The sequence below is a fragment of the Oryctolagus cuniculus genome, chromosome 2, assembly GCF_964237555.1.
Source record: "Oryctolagus cuniculus chromosome 2, mOryCun1.1, whole genome shotgun sequence".
NCBI classification, from domain to species: Eukaryota; Metazoa; Chordata; class Mammalia; order Lagomorpha; family Leporidae; genus Oryctolagus; species Oryctolagus cuniculus.
In genome coordinates this window covers 103,460,242-103,472,677 of record NC_091433.1, presented here as the reverse complement: position 1 = coordinate 103,472,677, position 12,436 = coordinate 103,460,242, and positions in this window count along the sequence as shown.

The following is a 12,436-nucleotide window of genomic DNA, read 5'->3' as shown; positions in this document are numbered from 1 at the left end:
GCATCTTTTAAAGTTAGTGCACCATGTACTATACTATACATGTACTATATGGCTTGAATGTCTCAAAGCTGGCTCATAACTTTGAAAAGGAGAATAAATAGTATCGCGGTTTTGGCTCTGAGAATTGGGCGTCCCTATTTCTAATTGTTAGTACCTTCGTCTGACCACAAGATGGAGCAGTTTACAACCGAATAAGCAACTAAATGCACGGAGGAGGAAGGGGCTGCCCCCTTCGAATTTTGCCTGGGTGCTGCGCCTGCGCTTTAATGTCTCTTGACAACATCACATACATTAAATCCCTTTTAAAATCTGTCTACTGTAGATGGAACTGTCAATTCGGAGTTTTCTTCTGCCTCCATTTGAACCTCCAATTATCTCACCGGTAAAAATTGATATCCTTTCAATGAAAGAAGCAAATTGTTAGGACTAGAAGCCAAAGTTAGGGTACTTAGCAGTGGCTTCTCCAGCAAAGAGGATTTTTTTTAAGATTTATTTATTTACTTGAAAGTTATAGAGTTACACAGAGAGAGAAGGAGCGGCAGAGGCACAGAGAGAGAGAGAGAGAGAGGTCTTCCATCTGCTGGTTCACTCCCAGTTGGCTGCAATGGTCAGAGCTGCGCCGATCCGAAGCCAGGAGCTTCTTCCAGGTCTCCCCTTCGGGTGCAGGGGTCTGAGGACTTGGGCCATCCTCCACTGCTTTCCCAGGCCATAGCAGAGAGCTGGACCAGAAGTGGAGCAGCCAGGACTTGAACCAGCACCCACATGGGATGCCGGCACTGCAGGCATTAGCTTTTACCCACTACGCTACAGTGCCAGCCCCAAAGAGAACTTCTTGTAAATGAAGTCTAGTATCCACTGCTTCTTCCTCAAGCTGCCTTGTCCCACATAGAGAATGGAGATCACTGGGCTCTAAGTTTCCATTTAAAAATGTCAGAGGGTACTTGAAAAGGCTCATGGAAAATGTAATTTGAAAATAAGCTGGCCGGCGCCACGGCTCACTAGGCTAATCCTCCGCCTGTGGCTCCGGCACACCGGGTTCTAGTCCCGGTCGGGGCGCCGGATTCTGTCCCGGTTGCCCCTCTTCCAGGCCAGCTCTCTGCTGTGGCCCGGGAAAGGCAGTGGAGGATGGCTCAGGTGCTGGGCCCTGCACCCACATTGGAGACCAGGAGAAGCTCCTGGCTCCTGCCTTCGGATCGGCGCAGTGCGCTGGCCACAGCAGCCATTGGAGGGTGAACCAACATTAAAGGAAGACCTTTCTCCTGTCTCTCTCTTTCACTGTCCACTCTGCCTGAGGAAAAAAAAAAGAAAAAAAAGAAAGAAAATAAGCTAATGTCAACAGAAAAATGTTGAAATCTATGCATAGTTTGTTTTTCATCACATACCTTTTCTCTGAACCTGTTGAATATCCCTTGTATATTTGCATCTGAATGTTGAACCGTTCATAAGCTCTTTTAACGTTAGCATGCCAAAAAGAAGAGAAAAATGGAGGACACAGGTAGCAAGAGGCAGACTAGAGACAAAGGAGCAGGGGATGGCGGTCCATGTAGAGAGCTGGGGAGGGGGAGACAAGGCGAGGACAGTCAGCCTGCCTCCCCCTGTGCAGGCCAGGAGGACCCTGTCTGCCCCGCCTCCCACCCACCTGCCATGACTTGAGCCAGCATCCTTCCATTCTTTGCAGACCAATGAAATCATTTTGTGGGGCTGGCGCTGTGGCTTAGTGAGTAAAGCTGCTGCCTACAGTGCCAGCATCCCATGTGGGTGCCGGTTCGAGTCCTGACTGCTCCACTTCCGATCCAGCTCTCTGCTATGGCCTGGGAAAGCAGAAGAAGATGGCCTAAGTCCTTGGGCTCCTGCACCCGCATGGGAGACCTGGAGGAAGCTCCTGGTTTCTGGCTTCGGATCTGCACAACTCCGGCCGTTGGAGGATTCCACATCTGAGTGAGATCCAGCAGCATGAGTCCTTCCACGCCTGTCCTATTGCATCCCTGCAGGCTTATCTAGCCAAGATTGTCTGCCTGTCATAGCATCCAGGTTTGCTGTGAGCTGTGGGGTGTCTCAGGCTGCAGAGAGGAGACACCCAGAGAGGAGACACCCATTTCTATCACCTCTCAAGGTCGGATTCGAGCCGATTCTAAAGGAACCACTGTACCACATCAGAGCCTCGGTGTGGAGAGAACAATTCAGCCGTGCTCTGTTTTAAACAGGGTAATAGCTAGTAAGATAGAAGACTACTACTTTTGGTCACTCTAACCAGATCTGTAGCATTAAGATTTAGAATCCTTATCCAATGGAGATATAAAATAAAATAATCACCCATAGCCTCACCATGATTCAAAGCCAACAGCTAGTAACATCTTTAGGGATTCTTGTGTGGTGCACGTGCCTGGGAAAGCATATTTCACAGAGCTGCAGTTGGAACATACACACCATTTTAAAACTGATTTTCTACCTCCCATCAGCCATGTTTCTGTGCAGATATAAGCTTCATAATTATAAGTTTAATGACCTCATAATATGCCATCCATTGAGCATATGTTCCATAATTTACTTAACTAGTTTCCACGCCGTTAGCCACATGGGCTTTTAAAAAAATGATATTGTAAATAATGCGTCATGAACATACTGTGTACAGGCGCCTGTTCTTTCAGCCATCCTTAGGGGAAGTTCCCAGAGCTAACTTCATCACGTCAACGGGCACCAGCTAATGACTTTCTCCCCACTGCTCGGAAGTACTCCAATTCCCCAGTTCCAGCGGCAGTCCCCGCCCGGCACCCGCCCAGTGTTGTCCTCTCTGTGCTCTGTGTGCATCTGAGCGCCTCCTCCAGCTCTCTGTCTCCCCAGCCCGGTCCCTTTATCTGGGAGTGAGCTCAGGATTCCATCAGCCTCCAGTAGCGTGGCCCCGCCAGCTACTGCCTGTCCACACCACACACTCCCGGATGCCTCCATCCAGGGCTCCTGCTCCCACGTCTTCCCCAGGTCTCCAGTGATGTGGACTGGCAAAGGCAGAGGCACCTTTCAGTGCCACTCCCACCCCCACCTCCTTGGCGTCTTCCTACCTTCTTGATGCTTCCCTGCAAATGTTGGTAGTTTTTTGCTTGCTGGTGTGGGGAGTGGGACAAGAATGGTTCCTAGGGGCAATGCCATGGGGCCTCTGCCCTCTAGCCATGCTGTCATATCAGTCTTAAAATTTACACAGCCCAGGGCCCCCTATACCCTGGCTATGTGATGCCCAGGTCCTGGGTTTCTGGCCCCATCTTCTTCCTTTCATTCAACACACACGACCCATGGATGAGCTCATCTATTTACAAGATTCTAACCCTCCCTACATGAATGGCTGCCTGGTCTGGGTCTCCAGCCAGACCCTCCCAAGACTGCTGACTCATATCCTACTGTTTGAATGTCCTGCAGGTGCCTAAGACCCAGGATATGCTGAAGAGAATTATTATTTACCACCCCCAAACCATCACCACCACCATGTTTTCCTAGGGAATGACCCCACCTGCCACCACTGAGTTCAAGTTCAAATCTGTCCATCATTCCAGACCCCTTCCTCTTCTTTGCATCCATGGTCACTCACTGGGAACTTCTCCACCCATCCTGTAAAATCTCTGCCCTTTGCCTGTTTGAGTCTTGGCTGCTCCACTTCCAATCCAGCTCTCTGCTGTGGCCTGGGAAAGCAGTGGAAGATGGCCCAAGTCCTTGGACCTCTGCACCTGCGTGGAAGACCTGGAATAAGCTCCTGGCTCTTGGCTTCAGATGGGCACAGCTCTGGCCATTGCAGCCATCTGGGGAGCGAACCAGCAGATAGAAGACCTCTCTGTCCGTCTCTCCCTCTCACTGTAACTCTACCTCTCAAAATAAATAAAATATTTTAATAATAAAAAAGACTAGTGGCTAGAGATGTGCTTTATCTGCACAATCCCGTATTGCCCAGCCTCTTGGAGGAGGGAGATGGCAGGTGTTTGTGGCACAAAGGGTTAAGCTACCACTTAGGATGCCCGCATCCCATGGCAAGTGCTGGTTTGAATCCACTCCGCCGCTTCTGATCCAGTTTCCTGCTAATACTCTCGGGGAAGGCAGCAAATGATGTTCCAAGTGCTTGAGTCCCTGCCACTTGCGGGAGACCTGGGTGGAGTTCCTTGCTCTTGGCGTTGGCCTTGGCCAGCCCCAGCTGTGGCCTTTTGGGGAGGGAACCAGCAGATGGAAGGCCTCTCCCCTTCTCTCTCTCTCCCTCTCTGTCAGTCTGGCTTTCAAATAAACAAACATCTCTTTTTTAAAATAAATAAATAAATAAATAGGCAATGCTGACACACGTGACAACATGAGAGGACATGGGGACATTCCACTGAGTGAAGTAAGCCAGCCCCCACAAATACCCAAAGCTCCCACTCACATGAGCTCCCTGCAGTAGCTGGCGTCACGGAGAATGGAAGAAGAGGGGTGGGGGCCAAGGGAAGGGCCAAAGGGGTGGCTAGTATTGAATGGGGACCGAGGTCAGCTTGGGAGGATGGAGACGTCCTGGGTGCGGGTGGTGGTAATGGATGCACAGCACCGCGGCTGCCTCTGGGGCTGTGAACTTGGACCAATGCTCAGCCTCTGCACGGCTCTCCTCTCGTCCTGGGCTATGGAATGAGATTCAGGCCACCTCCCTCGGGAAGCCCGCCCTGACCACATACCCTTGCACAGATAGTCGCAGTGCGTGCTCACGTGTGTGTCGGGTTGCGTGGGCCCCTCGCACTGGTGTATCTGTAAGTTCTCAGCTTCGCCCCAGCCCAGTCTGTGACGCAGAGTAAGAAAGTCAACACACCTTTGGTGTGCGAAGACAACAAAAGGAAATTTTTTTTCAGGACACCAGTTATAGCAGAGGGCATTCGTGTGGCTGCGTCAGGCACTGCAGGGTTTTTTATTGCTCAAAACACAGATCATAATTCTCCTCTTGCGCACCTACTTGCACTGCACGCTGATCCTAACCACTGCTCACAGGTTCCCTATGAAAACATTCCTGACAAGGAGAGCATGGCCCCAGCTGCTTCCTCCTCCATTAGACTGCTTTACATGAAGTTGTCTCGAAAGAAAACTGGGCAAAAGTCACCCACACAGCATCAGCTGACTCTCCCCCACCCCTCGCCCCCGATATACCGCGTCTCTCTGAAACCGGTGCATATTTGAAACAACTCCAGCCACGATCCTAAACTCAGCTGCTCCCGGAGAACACCAAATGTCATTTCTTATTTGAGCAGAGTGCCCTGTTGTACACGCAGGCTTTCTTTTAACCCAAGTGCAGCCGCACAGGTAACACGAGGGAGAACCCAGGGCCAGGGAATGGATGCTGGGAATTCAGGCCAGATCCAATCTGCAGTAAAGGGGGGACAGGGGGCGGGGAGCAAAACTCGTACCCCAGAAATCACAAAGCCAAACTGCATGCACTTTGGGGAAAATCCACTGGTGATCTACTGAGATGTTTGCACGAGGGACCACTGAAGTTCAAGTTTCAAATCCCATGGCCGGCGCCGTGGCTCAATAGGCTAATCCTCCACCTAGCGGCACCGGCACACAAGATTCTAGTCCCGGTCAGGCCGCCAGATTCTTTCCCGGTTGCCCCTCTTCCAGGCCAGCTCTCTGCTGTGGCCCGGGAAGGCAGTGGAGGGTGGCCCAAGTGCTTGGGCCCTGCACCCCATGGGAGACCAGGATAAGCACCTGGCTCCTGCCTTCGGATCAGCGCGGTGCGCCAGCCACGGCGGCCATTGGAGGGTGAACCAATGGCAAAGGAAGACCTTTCTCTCTGTCTCTCTCTCTCACTATCCACTCTGCCTGTCAAAAAAAAAAAAAAAAAAAATCCCTGAGGATGAGCAGAGCTAACCCGACAAGTCCACTTCCGTAAGTGGAGCTATATTCTCTGTTGGGCTTTGGTAAGCTTTGGGAGATATCTTTTCACACGCCCTGTAATTCCTACTTTGCTTGCACCTTTCCTTGAGCACTCAAGAGGGGGCTGACAAACACCAGCTTTTGCCCTCCAATGAGTTGTTACAGACAGACAGAGAATAAGAGAGAGAGAGAGAGAGAGAGAGGTCTTCCATCTGCTGGTTCACTTCCCAGATGGCCTCAACTGCTGGAGCTTTGCTGACCCGAAGCCAGGAGCCAGGAGCTTCTTCCGGATCTCTCATGTGGGTGCAGGGGCCCAAGGACTTGGGCATCTTCTACTGCTTTCCCAGGCCATAGCAGAGAGCTGGGTCAGAAGTGGAGCAGCTGAGACTTGAACTGGTGCCCATATGGGATTCCGGCACTGAAGGTGGCAGATTTACCCACTACACCACAGTGCCAGCCACAACCCTCCAATGATTAAACTCTGCACAGATGGCAGCAAGACTAACACCACGCCCCCAGTACTCAGACTTTAACTCCACAGAGGAAGCCCATCAGTGGGGCTGTGTCAAGACCCAAAGCACCATACTTCTCTGATACAGGAAGAGTTGGCATCCAGTATCAAAGCCAGACCCATTCTTCTAGTCCCATGGATGACTTTCGCTTGGCCAAATCACAACATGGCATTGTGGAATGTCAGGAATTATTCAGGCTGGCTCCTCCCAATGATGGGTGGGGAACTGGGTCACTGAAGCCCCTGACATGTAATACACAGCCTCTTGCTGGTGCAACCAAAATAACACCGGTTGCCCACCTCCCAGCGTGGAGTTCCTGGGGTCACACGTGAGCGGCTGTGGAATTCCTGAGCCCTGAGCCAGAAATGAGGCTGGGTGCTGATGTGCAGAGGCCACAGACACACTCCCCGAAACAAGGAGCTTCCAGGCTGACGGGATCCTTCTCAGCCCCGCGGCCAGTGGGACAAACGTGTCTATGTGGTGCTGGCGCACATCCTCCCTCCCCACTCTTGCACTCAGAGTTGGAATCCAGACCCTGGCACCTGTTCGTGTTCTTGGGCAGTTTGTCTGCTTTCCTTTCCTTATCTGTAAGATGGAGAGAGCACCGTCACTGACCTCTTAGGGTGATGACGAGGAGTTAATTAACCCGCACAGGTGAAAGGCTCGGAGCAGAGCCAGGCACGCAAGAAGTCTGATTCAGCATCAACTGCAGGAGAGATGCTTCCAGCTCGAGAAGAGAGAAGGCGCCAGCTGGTAGCTTTGGGGCCTTCTCCTGCCGTCTTTGGTAAGGTGGAGCAGCAGTGAGGACAAAACCATGGATGGGTCAGACGGAGGGTCCCGGAAGGGCTTGAGATCACGCGAGGTTTGGATGCCAATCAATATTCACACGTCCTGAAAGTGACCAAGATCAATGAATGCAGGGCTTCAAGCAATTTTCTGATGGCATGCACATGCGCAGGCAAGTTTGAATGCAAAACGTACGGGCTTTCCTGATGGGAGAGGCGAGAAATAAAGCCGAGTGGCGATTCTGACGACTCATCTGCGTGGTAAGAGGCGGGTGGCAGTGTGGGGCCCAAAGCTGAGGCCTGATCAGTCTGTACGTTTCAGCCACAGGGTTTTCTCTTTTTTATTTTATTTTATTTTATTTTTTTTGACAGGCAGAGTGGACAGTGAGAGAGAGAGAGACAGAGAGAAAGGTCTTCCTTTGCCGTTGGTTCACCCTCCAATGGCCGCCACGGCCGGTGCACCGCGCTGATCCGATGGCAGGAGCCAGGAGCCAGGTACTTCTCCTGGTCTCCCATGGGGTGCAGGGCCCAAGCACCTGGGCCATCCTCCACTGCACTCCCGGGCCACAGCAGAGAGCTGGCCTGGAAGAGGGGCAACCAGGACAGAATCCGGCGCCCCAACCGGGACTAGAACCCGGTGTGCCGGCGCCGCAAGGCGGAGGGTTAGCCTAGTGAGCCGCGGCGCCGGCCCACAGGGTTTTTTCTTAACAGGCAGCTCCTGTAAGTTAGAAAGTCTTCTTGAACTATTCATAAATAGGATTGGATAGAAAACGTCCCTTCTTCCCATGCAAGGACTTTTTCTGACTACCCACTGATTTGCCTTGTCTGCAAGGCAGCGAGAATTTCATAACAGTTTTAATCTATTGATTTTACTTTATTGTATAAGGGGTCGTTTTATTGACGAATGTAGTTAATTTTTTCATTTTTCTTCTAACTCAAAGTATCTTTTACCCCATTTCAGAAAAAAAAAAATCAGCATGGGCGTTTGGTACAGTGGTTAAAATGCCACTTTGGATGTGCACATCCCAGACCGCAGTGTGTAGGTTCGAGCGCCGGCTCCACTTCCAGTTCTGGCTTCTTGGAAAGCAGAAGGTGAGAGCCCAAGTGCCTGGTCCCTGCCCCCACGTGGGAGACCTGCATGGGGCTCCTGGCTCCTGGCTCCTGGCTTCTTGCCATCTCCCTCTTTTTTTCTCTCCCTCGCCCACCTTCTCCCTCTCTCTCTCTCTCTCTCTCTCTCTCTCCCTTTCAAATAAATAAAAAAAATTTTAAGATTATTTTAAGCAAATACAGCTGTAGTGCAGCTTCCCTGTCTGTGTATTTGTGTGAACATAAACCTTGATTTATTTGGGATAAAGAGTGCAATTTCTGGGTCACACCGTAGTTGCATATTTATTTTTTTAAATATTTATTTATTTATTTGAAAGGCAGAGAGAGAGAGAAGTCTTCCATCCGCTGGTTCACTCCCCAATTGGCTGCAATGGCGGGGGCTGTGCCAATCTGAAGCCAGAAGCCAGAAGCTTCTTCCGGGTCTCCCACATGGGTGCAGGGGCCCAAGCACTTGGACCATCCTCCACTGCTTTCCCAGGCCATAGCAGAGAGCTGGATCAGAAGTGGAGCAGCCAGGTGCCCATATGGGATGCCGGCACTGCAGGTGGTGGCTTTACCCGCTACGCCACAGCGCCGGCCCCACATTTTTAACTTTCTAAGAAACTTTCAAGGATCAAGAGATGAGTCTAGAGCTTAAGACACTGGTGTTCCACATCAGAGTTCCTGGGTTCAGTACCCAGCGCTGGCTCCTGACTTCAGCTTCCTGCACACCGTGGGAGGCAATGGTGATGGCTCAAACAGCTGGGTCCCTACCACATACATGAGTTCTGAACTCCTGTCTTTGACTTTGCTCCAGCCCCAGCTGCAGGCATTGGGAAGATAAAACAGTGGATGGGATGGGAGTGTGCACTGGTGTGTGTGTGTCTTTCAAATAAAAAATAATTCTGAAAGTTTTTGTTACAAAGGAAACCACCTTGGCCAGCGCTGTGGCTCACTTGGCTAATCCTCCGCCTGTGGTGCCGGCACACCGGGTTCTAGTCCTGGTTGGGGCGCCGGATTCTGTCCCAGTTGCTCCTCTTCCAGTCCAGCTCTCTGCTGTGGCCAGGGAGTGCAGTGGAGGATGGCCCAAGTGCTTGGGCCCTGCACCTGCATGGGAGACCAGGAGGAAGCACCTGGCTCCTGGCTTCGGATCGGCACAGCACCTGCAGTGGCAGCCATTTGGGGGGTGAACCAATGGAAGAAGACCTTTTTTCTCTGTCTCTCTCTCTCACTGTCTAACTCTGCCTGTCAAAAAAATAAAAATTAAAAAAAAGATTTATTCATTTGTTTGAAAGGCAGAGTTACAGAAGAGAGAGAGAGAGAGAGAGAGATCTTCCATCTGCTGGTTCACTCCCCATAGGGCCACAATGACTGGTGCAGGGCCAGGCAAGGAGACAGTCATCCCGGAAGTCAGGTGTGTGGGGCACACAGGGTGCAATTTTGGGGTGCTGGTTCTGTCCTGTTTCTTCATTTATGTAGTGATCATATCTAGTGTTCATTTTAGAATTGCTAAACTGCACACATCTACATGAGTGTTATGTTTCACAATAAAATGAACCTCCCCATGTTCAGAAAAAAAGCAAAACTCCAAGTAGTCCATATCACAATATTATTTCAATCCACAGATTGCATTTCTGTCACCCAAGCACCTAGTAGCTTTGACAAGGGGAGACACACATGTAATTTCTTTAAAACTTTAAATAAATATAAATTTCCAAAGTACAATTTCTGGATTATAGCGGTTTTTCTCCCCATAACCACCCTCCCACCCGCAACCATCACACCTCCTACTCCCTCTCGCATCCCATTCTTCATCAAGATTCATTTTCAATTATCTTTATATACAGAAGATCAATTTAGTATATACTAAGTAAAGATTTCAACAGTTTGCACCCACACAGACAAAGTATAAAGTACTGTTTGAGTAGTAGTTTTACCGTTAATTCACATAGTGCAACACATTAAGGACAGAGATCCTACATGGGGAGTAAGTGCACAGTGACTCCTGCTGTTGATTTAACAATTGACACTCTTATTTATGACATCAGTAATTACCCGAGGCTCTTGTCATGAGTTGCTAAGGCTATGGAAGCCTCTTGAGTTCGCCAACTCCGATCTTATTTATTTATTTATTTATTTAAATTTTTTTTGTTTTTGTTTTTGACAGGCAGAGTGGACAGTGAGAGAGAGAGAGACAGAGAGAAAGGTCTTCCTTTGCCGTTGGTTCACCCTCCAATGGCCACCGCGGCCGGCATGCTGCGGCCGGTGCACTGCGCTGATCCGTTGACAGGAGCCAGGTACTTCTCCTGGTCTCCCATGGGGTGCAGGGTCCAAGGACTTGGGCCACTCTCCACTGCACTCCCGGACCACAGCAGAGAGCTGGCCTGGAAGAGGGGCAACCGGGACAGAATCTGGTGCCCCGACCGGGACTAGAACCCGGTGTGCCGGCGCTGCAAGGCGGAGGATTAGCCTAGTGAGCCGCAGCGCCGGCCATCCAATCTTATTTAGACAAGGCCATAGTCAAAGTAGAAGTTCTCTCCTCCAGAGAAAGGTACCTCCTTCTTTGATGGTCCGTTCTTTCCACTGGGATCTCACTCACAGAGATCTTTCATTTAGGTCATTTTGTTTTTGTTTTTGTTTGCCACAGTGTCTTGGCTTTCCATGCCTGAGTTACTCTCATGGGCTTTTTAGCCAGATCCAAATGCCTTAAGGGCTGATTCTGAGGCCAGAGAATGCACGTGTAATTAATTAACAACAGAACTGATTCTTTTTTTAAAAAGATTTATTTATCTATTTATTTATTTGAAAGTCAGAGTTATACAGAGAGAGGAAAGGCAGAGAGAGAGAGAGAGAGGTCTTTCATCTGATGGTTCACTCCCCAGTGGGCCGCAACGGCCGGAGCTGAGCCAATCCAAAGCCAGGAGCCAGGAGCCAGGAGCCAGGAGCCAGGAGCCAGGAGCCAGGAGCCAGGAGCCAGGAGCTTCTTCTGGGTCTCCCATGCTTTTGCAGTGGCCCAAGGACTTGTGCCATCTTCTACTGCTTTTCCAGGCCATAGCAAAGAGCTGGATTGGAAGTGGAGCAGCTGAGCCTTGAACCGGCGCCCATATGGGATGCTGGCCTTCAGGCCAAGGCGTTAATCCACTACGCCTCAGCATTGGCCCCAACAATAGAACTAATTCTTGCACAAATGTTTTCAAGAAAGCCAGTTTTGCAAATACAGATGGGGCTGCTTTGGGTATCCAGAAAGAGCAATGTCAGCTTTATGATAAATTATCTCTCCTCATTTTTCAAAGCCTTTGAAAATTTCTCAAGCTAGAAAATCCCTACTCATTCCTAAAAATGAAAAGAAGAAATAAAAATGGAGAATCCTTTGAATTAGCAATTAATTCGAACTAACATCTAACTAACCCAGGGTCCTAAGTGGGTCACTTTCTCAAAATCCCTTTCAAAATATTAATTATCGAAAGAAATTTGATTTTTTTTTTTTAGAAGAAGGAATTTCATTAGGACCTGGAGAACTGATTGGAGTTGAATGCATGCCGAGGTCAGAGTCGGGGGCTCCAGCCGTGCATACCGGGGTCAACTGATGAGCACCGTTTGTTCATTTCTGCTCCTTTTCTTCCCCTCTCCAATGTCCATGCTCCCCTATCATTACCTTAAAAATGAAAGGCTGAATGATCAAAATTGAAAATAATAGGCAGATTCCCTGTCTCCCAGCTCTATCTTGGCTGAAAACCTTTTCATCTTCAGAGTTGCTTTTTCTTTCTTTCTTCCTCCCTTCCTCTTCTTCATTTGAACATATTTATTCCACGTTGCCCAGAAAATTATTTTGGTCTCAGACAACTCTTATTTATTCATTCTCACGGCTGAAAGCAGAAGCCTGGATAATGCAAAATGATACAAATCCAGAAAGCTTTTTGATTTGACTTTCAAATGTGGGCTTGTACTTACATTTGATTATGTGTATGTTTAATATTCCAGGGGATTCGGTTCAGGCAAAATAACTGAGTTGTAGGCAAAACGTTTACCTGGAAAAAGCTTGAGACGCCGTGCTGGGCCCAGATCCCCACTCTTTGGCTAACAGCTGGCCCCGAAGTACAGAGGACAGACTGAACAGCCCCCTCCAGCCCCCTCCAGCCCCCTCCAGCCCCGAGCAAAGGAAGCCAGGCCTCTGGGACCCCCGCAGCT